At 41.0% G+C, this 21,689-nt stretch overlaps 1 protein-coding gene across 1 annotated transcript in view; it reads right to left on the bottom strand.

Moving 5' to 3' along the window:
• Positions 1 to 21,689, bottom strand: part of LOC126177132 (eIF-2-alpha kinase GCN2) — a 317,728-nt gene that overhangs the window by 173,687 nt on the left and 122,352 nt on the right. The window lies entirely within an intron of this gene.

The following is a 21,689-nucleotide window of genomic DNA, read 5'->3' as shown; positions in this document are numbered from 1 at the left end:
AATCTGTGCTGCTACATTCATCTTCTTGTTTACGCAGATGTCTACTGTTTAACACTTTCATTATACAATAAACTGTTCTTTTAGCGATATCAATGTTTGAATTTCATCCTGTTCTTCCCATTACCATATTAAAGAAATTTAACTTTTGTTGCTTATTACTTAATTTGTGTATCATACTTAGTAAATTATCACCTGTGGCTCAGTAACAAAAGTCACCTTATAGCTGCCTGGCCACTAACTGGAGAATACTAGTTTCTCAATGCAACCAACGAAAGAACTTCTTGTCATAATAGCCAAGAATGTATTAAACATGTATTCCACCATGGTCAACAGAGATTTCCACACACTACTTCTTGGTAACATACTAGTCGACACCTTCATCTGAAAATGCAATCAATATGAGTGTAAACTGTATAGTGAACAAATGCGTTACCGTTTTTTATCTCTATTATAAATAAAGCCATACCTTTTTTAATTACTTTCTCTTGCATTTAAACGTGCTCACACCAACTACAAGTTTACAGTGTAACTTAACTAATATCAAGTAGCAATGCCCATGAACAATATTTTACTGATTATTGTGCAATACTAAAAATGCAAAATTTGTTTACAGTGCTGACATTTGAAGCAAAGGTTTGAGATATAAGGACTCATTTTAAGTACAATGTAACTAGTCATTATGTATTTGGGAAAAATTGGAGTATTATTTGTCAATGTAAATTTAACTGTTTTCTAAAGTTTGGGATGTCTATTGAAGAGACCTAAAACTCACCAGCCTTGCTAGAGATGAGGGATGGTAATTTCAGTGGTTATTTGGTTGCTCTCTGGATTTCACTGCCTGATGAGACGTATCTGTCTTTCATAACAGAGTCCTATTCTTAGAGGCATCACATACTTCGAAAGTGATATACACTGGATGCCTTTTTGTAGGTAGAATGGATAATCTGAGGAAAATAAAAGCAACAGAGATGCACTTTCAACAAGGGATCCTAGTAAAGACAAGAAAGGACAGTATAACGAATGAAACAATACAAAACACCCTTCAGATCAATCCTCTAAAGGAAACTACAAAGAGAAATATGCTTAAATGGCTTGGCCACCTTAAAAGAATGGGACAAGAAAGACTTCCAAGATGAGCTCTAAAATGGACAAAACCTGGGAGAAGACCAACTGGAAGACCAAGAAAAAGACAGAGAGCCCAGATGAAGGATGATGAGTACCGATTAGGACTGCAATGGAAGGAAATGCTGTACTACAGACTGTAGGAGAAAAGAGAAGCTTGGAAAAGGTTTTGTGAATGACCTGTATAAGCAGAAATATTTCAGCGAAGAAGAAGAAGAAGAAGAAGAAGAAGAAGAAGAAGAAGGAGTAAAAATTTTGAAGTGAGTCCTACTGGATTCTTACAATTAGAAAAACAATATTGAAAATATTTAGTGCTCTGTTACTATGAAGAGTATGTTTCTCAGGGGATGCTCTCTGTTGACTATCAAAGGCTCTTCTTATACGTGGACATAACTGCTGACAAGCTGTACTTTAGGATGGCCCTGGTTTGTTGACTTTTTAGAAGCTCAACTCCCATGCCCTTATCTGGTTCCAATCAACAAAAGACCAACCTGTGAAAAATTTTAGCTTCTCAAACTACTTCAAAGTGACACCCAATGGCAAAGAAGTTTCTGAAATTTTCACAAATTTGTTGGTAGTGAATGATGTTATCCCACCCACAAGTCCATTTGTTTCCACAGCTTTCAGATACCACCCACGGTCTAGTTGTTTATGCACTTTCAGCTGTAAAGACTGCTAGAAAATTAATCACATCACAATTAGCTTTTATTCAATACCATGTTATGATGGTATGTGCAAAAGATTCCTCTCACACAATATTATTTTGTAACATCAGTATTTTTAAGTTAAGTGTTTGGTTTCCTTATTTTGTAACCACTTATGAAGCATCCTTCGTGAATGATTTTTCATTTATTGTTTCAAACTACATCAAACCAGCAATTCATAAGCATTTGCATCTACAGTATAACCTTGTTAGCGCGAACTCGCATAAGACAAACTCATGGTTAACGCGAAAAAAATATTGGTCCTGCCAGCAATACATTAGTTCTTATGGTATGTTTTATTGGTTAACACGAATTTTGGTTAAGGCGAATTACAAAGTCTGTTTCAGTTCCTAGCCTAATTAAATTTCACTGTAAAACAAACTTCCAATCTTAAGAGTATTCTAAAGCGTAATTTTTTTTAATGAAATGAATGTAGGAAATGTAGCTACAAAGCTAATTATACACTCCTGGAAATTGAAATAAGAACACCGTGAATTCATTGTCCCAGGAAGGGGAAACTTTATTGACACATTCCTGGGGTCAGATACATCACATGATCACACTGACAGAACCACAGGCGCATAGACACAGGCAACAGAGCATGCACAATGTCGGCACTAGTACAGTGTATATCCACCTTTCGCAGCAATGCAGGCTGCTATTCTCCCATGGAGACGATCGTAGAGATGCTGGATGTAGTCCTGTGGAACGGCTTGCCATGCCATTTCCACCTGGCGCCTCAGTTGGACCAGCGTTCGTGCTGGACGTGCAGACCGCGTGAGACGACGCTTCATCCAGTCCCAAACATGCTCAATGGGGGACAGATCCGGAGATCTTGCTGGCCAGGGTAGTTGACTTACACATTCTAGAGCACGTTGGGTGGCACGGGATACATGCGGACATGCATTGTCCTGTTGGAACAGCAAGTTCCCTTGCCGGTCTAGGAACGGTAGAACGATGGGTTCGATGACGGTTTGGATGTACCGTGCACTATTCAGTGTCCCCTCGACGATCACCAGTGGTGTACGGCCAGTGTAGGAGATCGCTCCCCACACCATGATGCCGGGTGTTGGCCCTGTGTGCCTCGGTCGTATGCAGTCCTGATTGTGGCGCTCACCTGCACGGCGCCAAACACGCATACGACCATCATTGGCACCAAGGCAGAAGCGACTCTCATCGCTGAAGATGACACGTCTCCATTCGTCCCTCCATTCACGCCTGTCGCGACACCACTGGAGGCGGGCTGCACGATGTTGGGGCGTGAGCGGAAGACGGCCTAACGGTGTGCGGGACCGTAGCCCAGCTTCATGGAGACGGTTGCGAATGGTCCTCGCCGATACCCCAGGAGCAACAGTGTCCCTAATTTGCTGGGAAGTGGCGGTGCGGTCCCCTACGGCACTGCGTAGGATCCTACGGTCGTGGCGTGCATCCGTGCATCGCTGCGGTCCGGTCCCAGGTCGACGGGCACGTGCACCTTCCGCCGACCACTGGCGACAACATCGATGTACTGTGGAGACCTCACGCCCCGCGTGTTGAGCAATTCGGCGGTACGTCCACCCGGCCTCCCGCATGCCCACTATATGCCCTTGCTCAAAGTCTGTCAACTGCACATACGGTTCACGTCCACGCTGTCGCGGCATGCTACCAGTGTTAAAGACTGCGATGGAGCTCCGTATGCCACGGCAAACTGGCTGACACTGACGGTGGCGGTGTACAAATGCTGCGCAGCTAGCGCCATTCGACGGCCAACACCGCGGTTCCTGGTGTGTCCGCTGTGCCGTGCGTGTGATCATTGCTTGTACAGCCCTCTCGCAGTGTCCGGAGCAAGTATGGTGGGTCTGACACACCGGTGTCAATGTGTTCTTTTTTCCATTTCCAGGAGTGTATTTATTGCTGACTTGTTTGTAACGTATTGTAGGTCGGTAGCTGTGATTATCACCTCAACAATCAGAGTATGTTGTACATCGTAAGACATTCAATAATGTGTGCAGCAGCATTTAGGAATGTACTCAGTGCCAGATTTGACAGGTGTTCTGTTAGTCACAGCCATATCGAGTTGGAATACTGAATAAAAACTAGTTACAACCGGGACCATAGCACCCGAAAATGGCAAAGAGGACACAGACAGCTCTAAATGTACAGTTAAAGCTTAAGATTCTGGATGAACTGGACTGTGGTACCAAGAAAACAGCAACTGCAGAGCAGTTTGGAATACCTAAATCTACTTTATCTACGATTATTAAGAATCGAGAAAAAATTATTAATGCTGCGGCATCAGGTTCTGGAGCCAAATCTAAACAACTTTGTACTGCCAAGTATGAAGACATCGAGATGTTAATGCTAGAATGGTTCAATCATATGCGTGCATCTAACATACCTTTAACTGGCCCTGTGATTTAGTCAAAAGCAAATGATATTGCTAAAGATATGGGCATCGAAGACTTCCGTTGTTCTGCTGGTTGGTAGTATCGGTTGCAAAAGAGACATTCAATTTCATCTGTACAAATTTGTGGTGAAGCAAATAAAGTTGATGAAGAAAGTGGGAACAGATGGTTGGTTGCATGAATTCAACCAAGTGAGGGAAAAGTATGCATCGTGTGATGTGTTTAACATGGACGAAACTGGATTTTTCTACAATCTTTTTCCAAATCACACCCTGGGGATAAAAGGTGATAAATGTCACGGTGGAGCACGAAGCAAACAACGTGTGACTGTTGTACTGTGCTGTAATGCTGACGGCAGTGAGAAGTTTTGTCCCTGGGTTATCGGTAAATTCGAGAAACCCACGTTGTTTTAAAAACATAAATATGGACACTTTACCTTGCATCTACTATCACCACAGGAAAACGTGGATCGATGACACATCATTTCGCAAGTGGTTTCTTCGTTTTAACAGTCAAATGGTTGCTCAAAATAGACATGTTCTTCTTACATTGGACATATAGACTGCCCATAACGTTCATGATCTGAACCTGTCAAACATAAAGTTTCAGTTTTTTCCACCCAATGCCAAAAGCTGCCTTCAGCCTTTGGACCAATGCATAATCTCTCTCATAAAGAGAGCTTATCATAAGCGACTTGTAAGAGCTGCAATTCATGCTGCTGAAAACAAAAGTGCAACCCCAAATTGGAATATGCTTGACACAATAAAAGTCATCACAGCAGCCTGGAACTCAGTATCACCACATCATATAGGGAACTGCTTTAACAGAGCTTGGAGACATAGCAACACTGAAGATGTCCAAGAGTTAGAAGATGCCACTTCACCTGATGAATGGACAGTTCTCCGGACGTTGCGAACCCTGGGATTAGTTTCGAAGAATTCATTAGTGTAGACGACGATGTTACCGTATGTGCTTCTGTGGAATCGAATGTGCCAAAAGCTGTGATCGAGGTGCAAGAAGGACCATCAGAAGAAAGTGAAGAGGAAGAGAACACAGATACCATTCCACGTACCCGTCAGGAGATGTTTACAACCTTGGACTGTTTAGAACGGTTCACTTCAACATCGAACGTCACTGCTGAGTTTACGGACGCTATCATTACAATTGGTTGTGAAATTAAAAAATAATATTGTTCCCATGAACGTCAGCAAACCATGACCGAATTTTTTCCAAGAAAGTAACGTACATAATTTGTTAGTACTTGGATTTTACAATCACTTTATAGTGTTATAAGTCTACAATAACATGACTGATAGAGTAGTGTATTACACATTAGTGTACTGCTGTACATGTATACTTATTAAAATCTGTGTTTTTCACTTAACACGAATTTTTTTAAAACGAACTCCTGATTCGTGTTAATGAAGTTTTACTGTATAATCATACAGCTGTAAAGCTTACAAGAAAGAAAATCACAGCATTATTGATTCCAAAAGCTTGCAGTTCTTGGCAAAATGCACAGAGTGCTACTAGAAGAACTGACTAGGGTGCTGATATGTTATTCAAAACTTTATGATGAATGGAAATCATCACAGAAACAACTGCCAAGAAATGTGGACAAAAAGAGAGAGGGGGGAGGGGGAGGAAAGACACCTTCACGGTTGAGATGGGTAAAAAACTAAAAAATGAGGAACAAGGATCACTGAAGCCCATTTCAATAAAAACTGCTAGGAAAAAAAATATCTGTGAAGAAATGAAACACTGTTTTGCCGTTCACTAGCTTGCTGCATCACAAATAGGGGATTTGACTCTAATGTGCAGGTCACAAAGTCCGTTTGATAAGTATTTAAATTTATTTATCTTATTTTTAATTTTTCATTTTGATATTCCCCTGTATAATTCACTGTGCCCAATGTTCCCAGTAGGTCTGTTGCTACGGCAAAGGTTGTTTGTTCCTGTGGAATGGGATCTGCTGACAACATGCTCATATGTGGACATTCTTGGTAGCCAATAGGAAGTGTGGGTAATAAATCTCTTGTTAACTGATGGCCATCAACTGAGCATTGTTTTCAAGCTGCATACTCACTCTGATCCCTCCTTTCAGCTAGAAATATTATAATTCCTTTATCATTCCTTTTTTCTCAGATTTTGTTTTTAATATATTTTGTGTGGGATCTAAAATTTAAAAACCTCTCACACTGGCCTGATTTAGCTTCACTGGTCAGGATAGTAAAAACATGTGTATATTAAGGAAATTTCCATTGACAAAGCAGGCTTATCACATTCACACAGTTCAATACTGTTCTATCCTGATTAAATTGAGCTTAACTTAAATTCCATAAGGCAGTGAAGCAATTTCGATGTCTCGGTGCGACGAAAATTGTCAGTCGATCTCCTGGAAACATTTGTAATAATTATTAACTTTTGGAGATCACATGGGGAAGACCGGAGATCTGCTGGTAAGACCGTATTAGCCTATTTATTTGAAGTAACTGGATATCTTTAGCATACAAAACGGCAGGTTCGTCCAGTGTAAATCAGACGTTCCCCACTGATCCCGCGCAACACAGCGTAGTAAGCAGACACTGTCAATAATAATCAGTTAAATAATACGCGAACACATTTACTCTACGAAACTTCCTGGCAGATTAAAACTGTGTGCCCGACCGAGACTCGAACTCGGGACCTTTGCCTTTCGCGGGCAAGTGCTCAATTTTCATTCTGGAAACATCCCCCAGGCTGTGGCTAAGCCATGTCTCCGCAATATCCTTTCTTTCAGGAGTGCTAGTTCTGCATGGTTCGCAGGAGAGCTTCTGTAAAGTTTGGAAGGTAGGAGACGAGGTACTGGCAGAAGTAAAGCTGTGAGTACCGGGCGTGAGTCGTGCTTCGGTAGCTCAGAAGGTAGAGCACTTGCCCGCGAAAGGCAAAGGTCCCGAGTTCGAGTCTCGGTCGGGCACACAGTTTTAATCTGCCAGGAAGTTTCATATCAGCGCACACTCCGCTGCAGAGTGAATTTTCATTCTGGACACTTACTTTAGTTTAGTTCATGTATTAAATTCCTTCTCATACAGAATCTCATCAAGATGGCGACTAGCTCAACAATACATACATATACATCCTTCTTTCACGACTAATCGGCAAGAAGTCCCCCATTCTTTTCCTAAGAGAAAACATAGATAGCAGAGAAGCTATTCCATGGAGTAAATGGACGCTCCAAGGAATAATTGGGCTTGAAACTACTTTGCATTGATAATCGGTAAGATAAGAAGAGAGATTGATATATGTACTGAGTTATATAATTTATAAAATTTCTGAAAATATCGCGGAGAGACCGCTGCAAGAGACATTACATGTTCCAACACTGAAATTAACGTTTTCTTATGACCACTGTGTATCTAGCTTAGATTTCACAAACCAATGTGAGTGAGACCATTCATATTCTGAAGAAGGAATAAACTTCCTATTTGTTCATGATAATCTACACTTTATAATTCAACGACCCCTAAACAATACTCACACAATGACTATGATGACACGCTCCCTTTTGCACTTGTACAAACTGGTGTCAGAAATGCAACAGCCCAAGTTTCACTCTGTAAGGAAAGCCACAATTTCATGATAAGATCTGCCATGACTAAAACATCTGATGCTAGCTGGGCAGTAAGAGAATAGGTAGGGCAGTCACACTGTTTCACTCGCTACATAGCTGCCAGGACCTTGACACACAACAATGGGCTGCCGGTGCAGATATCTATCCATCATGAGACACAAGTTGTCCAGCTAGCTGCCATCATAGTGTTCTTGCCAAGTCATATGAATAATAAATGCCTCATCGTGTCTCTACCTCCTTGACGTCGAGATGACTGTCTCAATTGTCACAAAAGCACTGCTTACAGCTGCCCACCTACCCAGCAGAAGATGCCAAGTAAGCAACAGCAATCAGTGAAGAGAGCAATAATTGTATGCTGATGTCTAAGGGGGCAGTCAAACGAAAATGAGACAGATAAAAAATGTATATAAACTGTTTATTATTTCAAAGGTTATCACCATAACTATTAATACAGTTATCTCACTATGAGACAAGCTGGTCAATGCCTTCATGGAAAAATAATTTTGGTTGCCTACAGAACCATGATTGTAGCCAGTGGTACATCTCTTCATCTGAAACAAATAAGATGGCCACAAATGTCGTTCTTCAGGATTCTAAAAATATGGAAATTGTGTGAGGAGAGATTGGGAGAAGATGGAGGATGAATAAGGGCTTCACAGAGAAGCTGCTGCAGCGTAGTTGGAACAGCATTGTCAACAGGTGGGCAGAAGTCACTCTAGGAAGCTGTTACACATCCTCCATACAGTCCCAATGTTCCCCACGTGATTTCCTTACTTTAGCAGCACTGAAGAATTAGATTTGTGGTCAGCAATTTGCTTTAGATAAAGAGGTGCACACCTGGGTATAATCATAGTTCCTTCGTGAAGGCACTGAGTGTCTTGTCTCTCAATGGGATAAACGTATTAACAATTATGGTGATTACTTTTGTAATAATAAACAGTTTGCTTAGTTTTTTTATACTTGTCTTGTTTTCATTTGATTATCTCTTATAATTTCAGGTGCGGCGTCTGAGGGAAAATGCCTAGTGGTGTTGAATTCTGGTCAGAACTGATGATAGGGCAGTGGTCATGTGTGCATGAAGTGTGCTTGGTTTTGTGTGTGTGTGTGTGTGTGTGTGTGTGTGTGTGTGTGTGTGTAAGGCTTTGGCCGAAAGCTATAATGCGTAAAAGTCTTTTCGTTGTGCCTGTCTGTGACTCAATGTGTCACCTTTACGGTGTCTATACTTTTCTTAATATTACTGTTATTGAACTTATCTTAAGATGCCTATGATATGCTCTCAAATGAGGGAGCTGCACAAGCAATCAAAGGAGACTCTAAAAGCTCTGGTAGATCCTACAGCAACTCTTGTTCTTGTGAATATTGAACCGCAGGAACAGCTGTAAGCACAATAAGAGCCTTCAACTAATCAAAAGGTAGGCTTTAATGTTCAGGCAACTCTTCAAGACACCATTACAAATTCCTTCTCTTGTATCACAATCCGAAGTGATAAACAGTTTCCCTACTGTTAATTTCGTAACCTCCAGGAGCTCATGCTTGTGAGTATGTGGAATGATGACCATGGAATATCCAAGATGTGTTTTCCTTTTTCATTCTTTCTGGCATCACTCTCGACCCTATACACTTACTTCCTCTCTTTCCTGTTTCATCAGAAGCAATTAAAGCATCTTCTCATGTATTTCCTATTGACGGGTCAATGATAAATTTTCGGAATACTGATCTGAACATTAGCAAGGTTGATTCAGAATACTGACCTGAGCATTAGCAAGGTTGACATGTCATAAATTTCTACCACCTCTGGTACTTATTTTCTAACACTACGATTCTGTCTTTAAATAATGATGATGAAACAACGGTGATTAAGACAAACAGTGCAAGTTATGCTGCATGCTGACAAAGGTAAAAAAAAAGGTGAAACAATAGCCAAGAAGCACTAAAGGGTTAAAAATCGGTGCAAAAGTGATTCTTCTTCCTTTACAAACATTTAGTTCTCGTCTTTTCTACCTCTTAGTACTTGCTCAACAAAGAAACTGAAAAACACGCTCTTTCACAGGTCATTGCTGGAAATGTAAAATATATCCTACTGGCCAATCCTTTCTTTAATAATAATAGTAATTAAAAATACTGTTTAATGTCTATTTGCTCAAATGGCTAGTTCAAAGAAAGTTGTACATTAATATGCATTGCGTGCACACTAACAAACGCACAAATGTTTTTAAAGTTTTCCCATTTTTCAGGAAACTTTGAAAATATCTTTAACAAAATTTGATTCATTATGTATTTTAACAACTGCTGCAATGAACTTGACATTTCTCCACAACTTTTACTTAGAATAAAAATGGAAATGGCGGGGTGGGGGTTGGAGGAAAATGTATCTCTTTTGCATAGAATTAATCAATGCATATACTTTTTTTCCAAATTTAGGCATTTGGGGATTGTTTAGTAGTTATCAGATTGAGCAGAAAATTTTCACACACCGTGTTTCAGGTGAGTGGAATAGGATTACGGCATGGGGATAGCTACATTTTACCTTTGAGAAAATTATTAGTAGCTAAATGGCACACTTCAACATATGATCCCAAAGACATCATGTCATTTTACATATTAGAAACTATTCCAGCCAAGCAGCTAGGGACTTAATGAGTGAATCAAGTAAAAACAGATGCAGTAGGAGCGAGGTGCACCAGACACTGTCCACTAACAACTGCTTCAACTCAACATCCAGAGCCGATGGTATATACCGTATTTACTCGAATCTAAGCCGCACTCGAATCTAAGCCGCACCTGAAAAATGAGACTCGAAATAAAGGAAAAAATATTTCCCGAATCTAAGCCGCACCTGAAATTTGAGACTTGAAATTCAAGGGGAGAGAAAAGTTTTAGGTTGCACCTCCAAATCGAAACAAAGTTGGTCCATTGTAATATGAGACACAATTTAGATCGAATGAAAGACGATACAGCTACAGTAGTTTGGTTCGAGTCGTAAGCTTAGCAGTTAAGCTTTACCAGGTAGCCATTGCTATGCGTCAGGCGCTCCGTCCGTATTTATAGCGGTACCCTTCCTTTTTCACGTGCTTCGTCTGGTTTGAATCGATTGCTTATTTTGCTTCAATCTGATAATTGCCGTTTTCTTTGTTATAGGTGTTCACGAAACTCTAAGCTGAAAATGCATTACTATACTGTGTCGTGCATTGTTTGTCTCATTCTGATAGTGCGTGTTTACGGCCTGTCGCCGCTCGCGGCATGACTTGCTTTTGTGCGCGCTACCGCCGCTTAAAAACAAAAGAGGAATCGTCTCATTAGCGAAACAATGGCAAGAGACTATTTGTTGTTACTTACACTGCTGCTTTCTTTGATAATGATCAACAAGAACCAAATAATAGACTGCGTATGATAGAACATGTTCCGAACGAGAGTTAGGCGCAAATTTTTCTCCGTTTGAAAATCTTTGCGGCCGCTTCTTTAGTACATCAAATTCTGCACAGAAATTAGTCATCTTACATTTAAAATCTAGTCAGTTGCCGTGCTTCATTTCTGACTATATCACTATTAGGCATAAGAATAATACGAATATAAACATGATACGATACGTATATTCTTCCGCGTTTGCTGTTGTCTCACTCTAGTTTTGTAGTTTATTAGGCAGACAGGATTTAAATGAGATAGCAGCTAACACGAAAGAATACATGGCAAAATGTTTACATTCGTATTATTCTTATGGTGAAGAGAATACTGCATGTGATTCACCAGGTTCCTATTAGCAACCATCTCTTCTCACATGTAGGAAAAAACTCGGAACGTAGAGTTGGCCATATTGACAAACATCCCTAACAGTTTTGCCAGTCGGATTTTTGTAGTACAATGTACATTGAAATTCTGCTACATTCGAAGATGAACAATACGGAATTTGTATTTACTTCGTTGGATAATGTATGAAAATGCAGTGGCCGAAACTCGGGGCGGAGAAAAAAAAAGGTTTTGGCGCCAGTATTTATCTTTGTGGCCACAAAGCATGCTTGTGTAGCGCTACATATATTCGACGGCAGAAGTTAGTTGTGGCGGCACCTACCAACATTTTTCTGAACTTCCGCTTGCTTTGCACTCGATTCTAAGCCGCAGGCGGTTTTTTGGATTACAGAAACCGGAAAAAAAGTGCGGCTTAGATTCGAGTAAATACGGTATCTCATATTGAACTGAGAGAGAATATATGTGTACTTAACACATTACAGAAAAATGTTCTGAACTACTGTGACGAATACCTACAAAGAATAAGATTGTGCCACATGAAAAACCTTTCAACTTTGATTTGAGTGCTTGGGGTTTGTCACTAAATTTTTTTCAGCTCTGCTGGAATCCTACTGAAAACAGTATCTGGCTAGTAGTGCAAAACTTTCTGTGTAATGGTGAAGAAAGTGTTACTGTCTCGTGTTCACTGGGTGGATGTTGCAATTCCTTCTGAACGAGTCAACACTGTTAACAACAGATCCCATAATGGAATATATATACTGGGCTGCAGAATTAGAATTTTAAGATACCCGAACAACAACCTGCAGAAAGTTCGCAAACTGACACTGTAGCTCACTCTGACAGCCCTTTTTTGGGCTAAGGATATTCTTGATGAGTGCACGAAGTTACACAAAATTAACACCACGTAAGATTACATTGTGAAAATGAGCAAAATAAATGAGACTTCATGTTTCAGTGTCAGAGGCACTGGAGATTATTTTTATAATGAAGACGGCAGCATTCTTTTCTGTACAAGATTTTAAATGTGATAGTCTCAAGAAATCTCTCCGTCTAACCTCAATCCAAAGAATTTAAAACAATCAACTTAACTGACTGTTTGACAAATCTGAGGGAATAAATTTTTGCTTTTACAATAGTTCTACGTCAGAAACTCTACGCATCGAGTTTTGTGAGTTAAGTGTTAATCTTTTCTCTGAAATTGATTTTCTGACTACCTTGTTAGTAGGGACTGGAAAAATTCGCATTCTGTGATAAACATGAAATAGATGCGGATTCTGCCATAAAATGGAAATTACTTAATATGAGGTGCTATCCAAAATTTTCGGGGCTGGTGCTGCCATCTGTTGAAAACCTTACCTTTGGGCTGATGTTCACCATCACCCTCGAAGTAGTTCCCATCCACACGTACACACTGGTCCCAGCACTTTGCCACAGGTCAAATGTTTTCTGGAAGTCCTGTTCTTTGAGGGTGTTTATCAACGCCAGCGATGATTCTTGAATCCTCTCTAGATGTCGAACCAACAGCCTTTCAAATTGAGTTTCAGTTTTGGGAATAGCACGAAGTCGCAAGGTGCCGAATATGGTGGGTACGGTGGGTGGGGTACAACTGCCATGTTGTTTTTTTGCCAAAAAAGTCCTGATGAGCAAGGACGTGTGACAGGGCGCATTGTCGTGATGCAGCAGCCAGTTCCCTTGACACCAAAGATCAGGCCGTCATCGCCGCACATTTTCACCGAGCCGGTGTAAAAAAATCACAGCAGTGTGTGGAATTCACTGTTTGGTTGGGTGGGACAAATCCTTCATGCACAATTCTCTTGTTATCAAAGAAAACGACCCCCCCCCCCCCTCTCCATGAACCATGGACCTTGCTGTTGGTGGGGAGGATAGCGTGCCTCTGCGATACAGGTAGCCGTACCGTAGGTGCAACCACAACGGAGGGGTAGCAGCCTTTTCAGTAGTTGCAGGGGCAAGTCTGGACGATTGACTGATCTGCCCTTCTAACGCTAACCAAAACGGCCTTGCTGTGCTGGTACTGCAAACAGATGAAAGCAAGGGGAAACTACAGCCGTAATTTTTCCTGAGGGCATGCAGCTTTACTGTATGGTTAAATGATGATGGCGTCATCTTGTGTAAAATATTCCGGAGGCAAAATACTCCTTCATTCGGATCTCCGGGCAGAGACTACTCAGGAGGATATTGTTATCAGGAGAAAGAAAACTGGCATTCTACGGATCAGAGCGTGAAATGTCAGATCCCTTAATAGGGCAGGTAGGCTAGAAAATTTAAAAAAGGAAATGAATATGTTAAAGTTATATATAGTGGGAATTAGTGAAGTTCGGTGGCAGGAGGAACAAGACTTCTGGTCAGGTGAATACAGGGTTATAAATACAAAATCAAATCGGGGTAATGCAGGAGTAGGTTTAATAACGAATAGGAAAATAGGAATGTGGGTAAGCTAATACAAACAGTATAGTGAACGCATTACTGTGGCCAAGATAGATACGAAGCCATTGCCTACCACAGTATTACAAGTTTATATGCCAACTAGCTCCACAGATGACAAAGAGATTGATGAAATATATGACGAGATAAAAGAAATTATTCAGATAGTGAAGGGAGGTGAAAATTTAAGTCACGGGTGACTGGAATTCGATAGCAGAAAAAGGGAGAGAAGGAAATACAGTAGATGAATATGGATTGGGGAGGAAGACATGAAAGAGGAAGCCGTCGGGTAGAATTTTGCACAGAGCATAACTTAATCATAGCTAACACTTGGTTCAAGAATCATGAAAGAAGGTTGTATACATGGAAGGTATCAGATAGATTATATAACGGTAAGACAAAGATTCAGGAACCACGTTTTAAATTGTAAGATATTTCCAGGGGCAGATGTGGACTCTGACCACAATCTATTGGTCATGAAGTGTAGATTTAAACTGAAGAAACTGCAAAAAGGTGGGAATTCGATAAGATGGGACCTGGATAAATTGAAAGAACCAGAGGTTGTAGAGAGCTTCAGGGAGAGCATTAGGGAACGATTGACAAGAATGGGGGAAAGAAACACAGTAGGTAGCAGAGGATCAAGTAGGTAAAAAGACGAGGGCTAATAGAAATCCTTGGGTAACAGAAGTGATAGTGAATTTAATTGATGAAAGGAGATATGATACTGCATGAAGAGTTTGACAGAGCACTGAAAGACCTAAGTCGAAACAAGGCCCCCGGAGTAGACAACATTCCATTAGAATTACTGACAGCCATGGGAGAACAAGGCCTAACAAAACTCTACCATCTGCTGAGCAAGATGTATGAGACAGGCGAAATACCCTCAGACCTCAAGAAGAATATAATAATTCAAATCCCAACGAAAGCAGGTATTGACAGATGTGAAAATTACCGAACTATCAGTTTAATAAGCCATGGCTGCAAAATACTAACACGAATTCTTTACAGACAAATGGAAAAACTGGTAGAAACAGACCTTGGGGAAGATCAGATCAGTTTGGAGCCCATAAGAATGTTGGAACACGTGAGGCAATACTGACCTACAACTTATCTTAGAAAATAGATTAACAAAAGGCAAACCTATGTTTCTAAAATTTGTAGACTTAGAGAAAGCTTTTGACAATGTTGACTGGAATACTCTCTTTCAAATTCTGAAGGTGGCAGGGGTAAAAAACAGGGAGCAAAAGGCTATTTACAATTTGTACAGAAACCAGATGGCAGTTATAAGAGTCGAGGGGCATGAAAGGGAAGCAGTGGTTGGGAAGGGAGTGAGACAGGGTTATACCCTATCCCCAATGTTATTCAACCTGTATATTGAGCAAGCTGTAAAGGAAACAAAAGAAAAATTGGAGTAGGAATCAAAATCCATGGGGAAGAAATAAAAACTTTGAGGTTTGTCGATGACATTGTAATTCTGTCAGACAGCAAAGGACTCGGAAGAGCAATTGAACGGAATGGACACTGTCTGGAAAGGAGGATATAAGATGAACAACAACAAAAACAAAACGAGGATAATGGAATGTAGTCGAATAAAGTCGGGTGATGCTGAGGGGATTAGATTAGGAAATGAGACACTTAAAGTAGTAAAGGAGTTTTGCTATTTGGGGAGCAAAATAACTGACAATGGTCGAAGTATAGAGGATATAAAATGTAGACTGGCAATGTCAAGGAAAGCGTTTCTGAAAAAGAGGAATTTGTTAACATCGAGTATAGATTTCAGTGTCAGGAAGTTGTTTCTGAAAGTATTTGTATGGAGTGTAGCTCTGTACGGTAGTGAAACGTGGACAATAAATAGTTTAGACAAGAAGAGAATAAAAGCTTTTGAAATGTGTTGCTACAGAATAATCCTGAAGATTAGATGGGTAGATCACATAACTAATGAGGAGGTATTGAATAGAATTGGGGAAAAGAGGATTTTGTGGCACAACTTGATTAGAAGAAGGGATCGGTTGGTAGGAAATGTTCTGAGGCATCAAGGGATCACCAATTTAGTCAGCAATTTAGTATTGAAGGGCAGTGTGGAGGGTAAAAATCGTAGAGGGAGACCAAGAGATGAATACACTAAGCAGATTCAGAAGGATGTAGGTTGCAGTAGGTAATGGGAGATGAAAAAGCCTGCACAGGATAGAGTAACATGAAGAGCTGCATCAAACCAGCCTCTAGACTGAAGATCACAACAACAACAGCAAAGAAAATGATGATTATGTTCTTCACTAGTTTCTCTTTTTTGGGTCTTCCATTGGGAAGATTGTTGCTTTGTCTCTGGGTCATAACTGTAAATCTAGCTCTCATCGTCGGTGATAACGCATGACAAGAAGGTTGGATCATCATATGCGGTCTGACTTAGGTCCGTGCACACTTCAACCCACTGTGCCTTCTGATCGGCAGTCAAGATCTTTGGCCCAAATTTTTTGGCGACACGATGCATGCCCAACTTCATCAGTCAGCATTCGTTGACATGTCTCATAACCATTACTCAGTTCATCCCCAACGTCTTGAATGGTTCAACGTCGATCCGCACGAACCACCTGTTGAAGTTTGGCAACATGTCAACAATGTCTGGCTTCGTGCGGCTAATGGGCCTTCCAGTGTGAGTAACATCTTCAACATCTGTAAGGCCAGCCCTGAACCGAGCAGGCCACTCAAACACACACATACGGTTCATGCTCTGTCCCCCAAACACTTGTTGAATCACTGAAAGGGTTTCCGTAGCACTTTCCCCAAGATTTGCACAGAATCTGATGGACACGCACTGTTCTGTTCGCAAATCCATCGTAAAATCGCCCCACACCAAACACAGAATATTACGGAAACCACTGTGGACATGCAACACATACTCCCAGCTGAATGCCACTCCACACACTGACTCCTCAAATACGCAGCCCTCACCACCTAGCAGTGCAAAGATCTACTACTCATACTTTCCAGATGGCAGCACCAGTCCTGAAAATTTTGGATTCCACCTCGTAGTGCTATTTCACAATGAACTGTGTCTAAATGGACTAATTTATCAGAGAGAGTTTGAAATAGCTTTGTTTTCTACAAACAAATATAGAAAATTTAACCAATTCTCAGTTACTGGTATCATACAGCATCTGGCAAAGTCCAATGTAAAAAGATAATTTATGTAAGAACATGTTAGCAAAATAAAAATGTACAAATGCAATGACATACCACAATGTGCTCAATGACCTGGTCCGATACCAATTGGGGAATGTTGAGTGGTCTGTTGAAGATACGTGCTGTGTAATGCAACATAGTACTCAGCCATGGGACCTAGTGTTTTATAACAAAGAATTGAGTACATAAAGATTAGAAGATGGTGTAATTCAGACACCTTTAACATGGCAAATTAGGTGGCAGATGTTTAGAACTGTGGCTTCATCGAATACCACTAGAGGTTAGGCCTGAACTATCTCATTAACAATACTCTGCTAACCTCAACAAACAATTGCGCAGTAGCTGTTTCTGAATGCTTTGTGTTGTGTGTTGCTTGTTGGTTTCTTTTCTAATTCAGAAGTAAGCAAAATCCTATTGTGTTTACACTTGTGGCCATCTGTCACTGCAGCCTATAGTGCCCGCATTCTGCGCTATAGGAACTGGAAAACTAAATCTGTAACATTTTCTGACTGGGCCGAACTACTTCTCCTAAGGGTAAAAAAAAAAAAAAAAAAAAAAAAAAAAGAGTCATTCTACATTTGGTTCTAGGTCTGTGCTCAAGTGTCTTGTCAGTTCTATCTGTAGCATTGTTAAGCATGGGTTGCATGGCTATGAATGCCACCAAAGGTCGAAATTTATAGCCTGCAGATTTTGGAATCGCCACATTGGGCGGTAAAAGACAAAGAAATTCCAGAAACACTTTAAATCAAAGATGCTCAGTTCACTAGTGGGAAAATGCTGCTGCTTTTCAAAAGAACAACCATTTTTGAAAGCTTAAATATAGCCAAACGAAGGAAACAAACCCCATTTCAGATGAAAAAGATGAAGTTTTTGCAAAACATTCCAGTCAAAAAGTTCCCAATCAGAACTTTTCTTTTTTAACCGCCAGTTTCACAGAACTAGGATTCATCTATCTTCACTCATGTAGCATGAATGACAGGATTTTAAATTTGCGTGTCTAATCATTTACATGCAAATAAAGAGATGCGAATTTCAACAAAAGTAGGAGCAAATTTTGCAACAAATAGATGCTAGATTTTACGGTCCCTGCTTATTAGCTGTATCATTTATATTACACTACATTACATGTCTTTCACAATAATGCTTGTGTCATTGCACTCTCTCTGTCCCAATTGGTTGGAAAGCTGTTGTATCTTTTCCTGAGGCAAACAAGGTCAACAATTTTTGCACCTGGTCCTCGATATCTTGGAAACTGGCAGTGGGACAGAGCTGGTCCCGTACGTGCGGGAAGAGGCTATATAGATCACCCGAAGTATTAAAACCATCATTTCAACTTTTCTCTATTTTTATTAATCCAGTCTCTCAACTTTTTGAAATGACAAGCGTAATAAATACATATCTACACTCATGCTCATAAATTGAGGCAAACAAAGTCAACAATTTTTGCACCTGGTCCTCGATATCTTGGAAACTGGCAGTGGGACAGAGCTGGTCCCGTACGTGCGGGAAGAGGCTATATAGATCACCCGAAGTATTAAAACCATCATTTCAACTTTTCTCTATTTTTATTAATCCAGTCTCTCAACTTTTTGAAATGACAAGCATAATAAATACATATCTACACTCATGCTCATAAATTTAGGATAATTGCAGAATGTGGTGCCACACAACGTGGCACTACACAAAACTGGCACTAATAGCACAGGTACATAGGGAACGGGCACTACACAGATATGTAAGTCCACGGTATTGGTGATAAGTTGAGAAAACCGTCCCGATACACACGTACTACAAAATGTCACTGTTTCCTGCTCATGTACCCCGACATCAATATGGGATATGATCACCATGCACACGTACACGGGCCGTACAATGGGTTGGCATACTCTAGATCAGGTGGTCGAGCAGCTGCCTGTCGGAGCTCCTGAAGTGTCGTAGGGGTTTGAAGACGTGCAGTGATACGTTGACTGAGAGCATCCCAGACGTGCTTGATGGGGTTTAGGTCCGGAGAACAGGCAGGCCACACCATTCGCCTGATATCTTCTGTTTCAAGGTATTCCCCCACGATGACAGCTCGGTGGGGACGTGCGTTATCATCCATCAGGAGGAAGGTGGAACCCACTGCACCCCTGCAAAGGCAGACACACTAGTGCAAAATGACTTCCCAATACACCTGACCTGGTACAGTTCCTCTGTCAAAGACATGCAGGGGTGTACATGCATGAATCATAATCCCACCACACACCATCAAACCACTACCTCCGTACAGGTCCCTTTCAAGGATATTAAGGGGTTGGTATCTGGTTCCTGGTTCATGTCAGATGAAAACCCGGCGAGAATCACTGTTCAGACTAGACCTGGACTTGTCCGTGAACATAACCTGGGACCACTGTTCCAATGACCATGTACTGTGTTCTTTACAACAGGCTTTACAGTCTCTCCTGTGACCAAGGATCAGTGGAATGTACCTTGCAGGTCTCCAGGCGAATAAACCGTGTCTGTTCAGTCGTCTGTAGACTGTGTGTCTGGAGACAAGTGTTCCAGTGGCTGCAGTAAGATCCAGAGCAAGGCTACTTGCAGTACTCCGTGGCCGTCTGCCGGCACTGGTGGTGAGATATTGATCTTCTTGTGGTGTTGTACACTGTGGATGTCTCGTACTGTAGCACCTGAACACGTTTCCTGTCTGCTCGAATCGTTGCCATAATCGTAAGATCACACTGTGTGGCACACAGAGGGCCCATCGAACAACCTGCTGTGTTTGACCAGCCTCTAGTTGTCCTAGTGTTCTACCCCTCCTAACATCATCAATATGTGTTCTTTGAGTAATTTTCAACACACAGTCACCATTAGCACATCTGAAAACGTCTGCACACTTACTTGCTGCACCATACTCTGACATGCACCAACACGCCTCTGCGTATGTGGACTGTTGCCAGCACCACTGTGCAATGACCGCAGGTCAAATGCACCGCATGGTCATACCCCGAGGCGATTTAAACCCACAAACCACCCACCAGAGAGTTGTTCCAGCATGTATCAGCATTATCCTTAATTTATAAGCTTGAGTACAGAAAAGCAATGAACCCAAAACAGAATCCTGTGGAATCCCACTTTACATGGAACCAGTCAGGTGAGGACAACCTTCTGTTTCCTATTTTCTAGATGGAAAGTGAGAAATCCAATAATTTTCCAATTTATGCACAAGTACTGCAAGGTTCAATCACATGCCTTTGTTAAATTAAAGATAATACCTACTTCCCTCAACCTATCATTTAATCCTGACAGTGCCTCACATATAAAATAATAAATTCATTTTCTGTGGATATTCTTTTCCCAAAGACAAACTGCGAGCCTGACAGCAAATTACACACAATGAGTACAGATAGGAAAAATGACCATTTTGTGAAAATGCAAAATTATCTGATACACACTATTTCGTAGTCAATTTTATCCAAAAGAACTATTTTATCAGAGATAGCTCAAAATAGCTTTATTTTCAGCATATTAATATTGGAAATGTAACCAATTTTCAGTTATTGGTGAAGAACAATTTGGAACGATACTGTGCATTAGAGTCTGACTGCACAATAAAATGTACATGAACGTGACGAAGTATCAATGCACTCAATTTTCTTGTGCCTCACCAATTATGGACAGTTGAATGATATATTTAATACACACAAAGCATAATGCAATTTAATACTCAGGTGTGCGGCCTAGCTTTTATAATAAAGAAATGGAAACATTTGTTTGCTACATAAAGTTCAGAAGATAAGATAATGTGGACAACTTTTAAATTGGCAAATTAGATTGAGGATATGGAGGATGTTTTAAACTGTGATTGCGTCCAATACCACTAGAGGTTGAGCCCGAACTACCTCGTTAACAATACTCAACCAACCCCAACAAGCAATAGCGCGGTAGCCATTTTTGAATGCATTGTGTTGTGCATTGTTTTCTTTTCTTATTTTGAAATTAATGAGGTGACTGATCCTAGTCCGTCACAGATTTTGATTACAACGCTCACGACACCAGACGGGATCAGCAATTCCTGTGATGATGTGTCAGTTCCGCTTTGCGGAACATGAGTGTAGGCTGCTGCCTTGCAAGAGGGAGGTGGAGCTTAACTCCCTTCACTGCTTCTCTCCCATCTGACGATCAGAATTCTAATTTGCTTACCCTCAAGGCTCGCTGCCACAATATAGTGTCTGCACTTTCCGCTACTCTCTCTCTCTCTCTCTCTCTCTCTCTTTTTTTTTTTTTTTGATGTACTGAAATTCTTCTCATAAACAAGGCCTTTTACATTGGGATGATGACAACTAAATTGGCTGAGCGCATGAACGGGCACAGACGAACTGTCTGCCTAGGAGATGTCCAATAACCAGTAGCAGAGCATGCACTCCAGCATAATTCTAGGGACCTAGGAACCTGCTACACTGTATCTGCCATTTGGCTTCTCCCACCCAACACCAGTCCCTCGGAACTGCGGAAATGGGAACTTGC

The sequence above is a fragment of the Schistocerca cancellata genome, chromosome 1, assembly GCF_023864275.1.
Source record: "Schistocerca cancellata isolate TAMUIC-IGC-003103 chromosome 1, iqSchCanc2.1, whole genome shotgun sequence".
NCBI classification, from domain to species: domain Eukaryota; kingdom Metazoa; phylum Arthropoda; class Insecta; order Orthoptera; family Acrididae; genus Schistocerca; species Schistocerca cancellata.
Note: the sequence above shows the minus strand (reverse complement) of the source record. Positions and strands in the feature narration are given on the sequence as shown.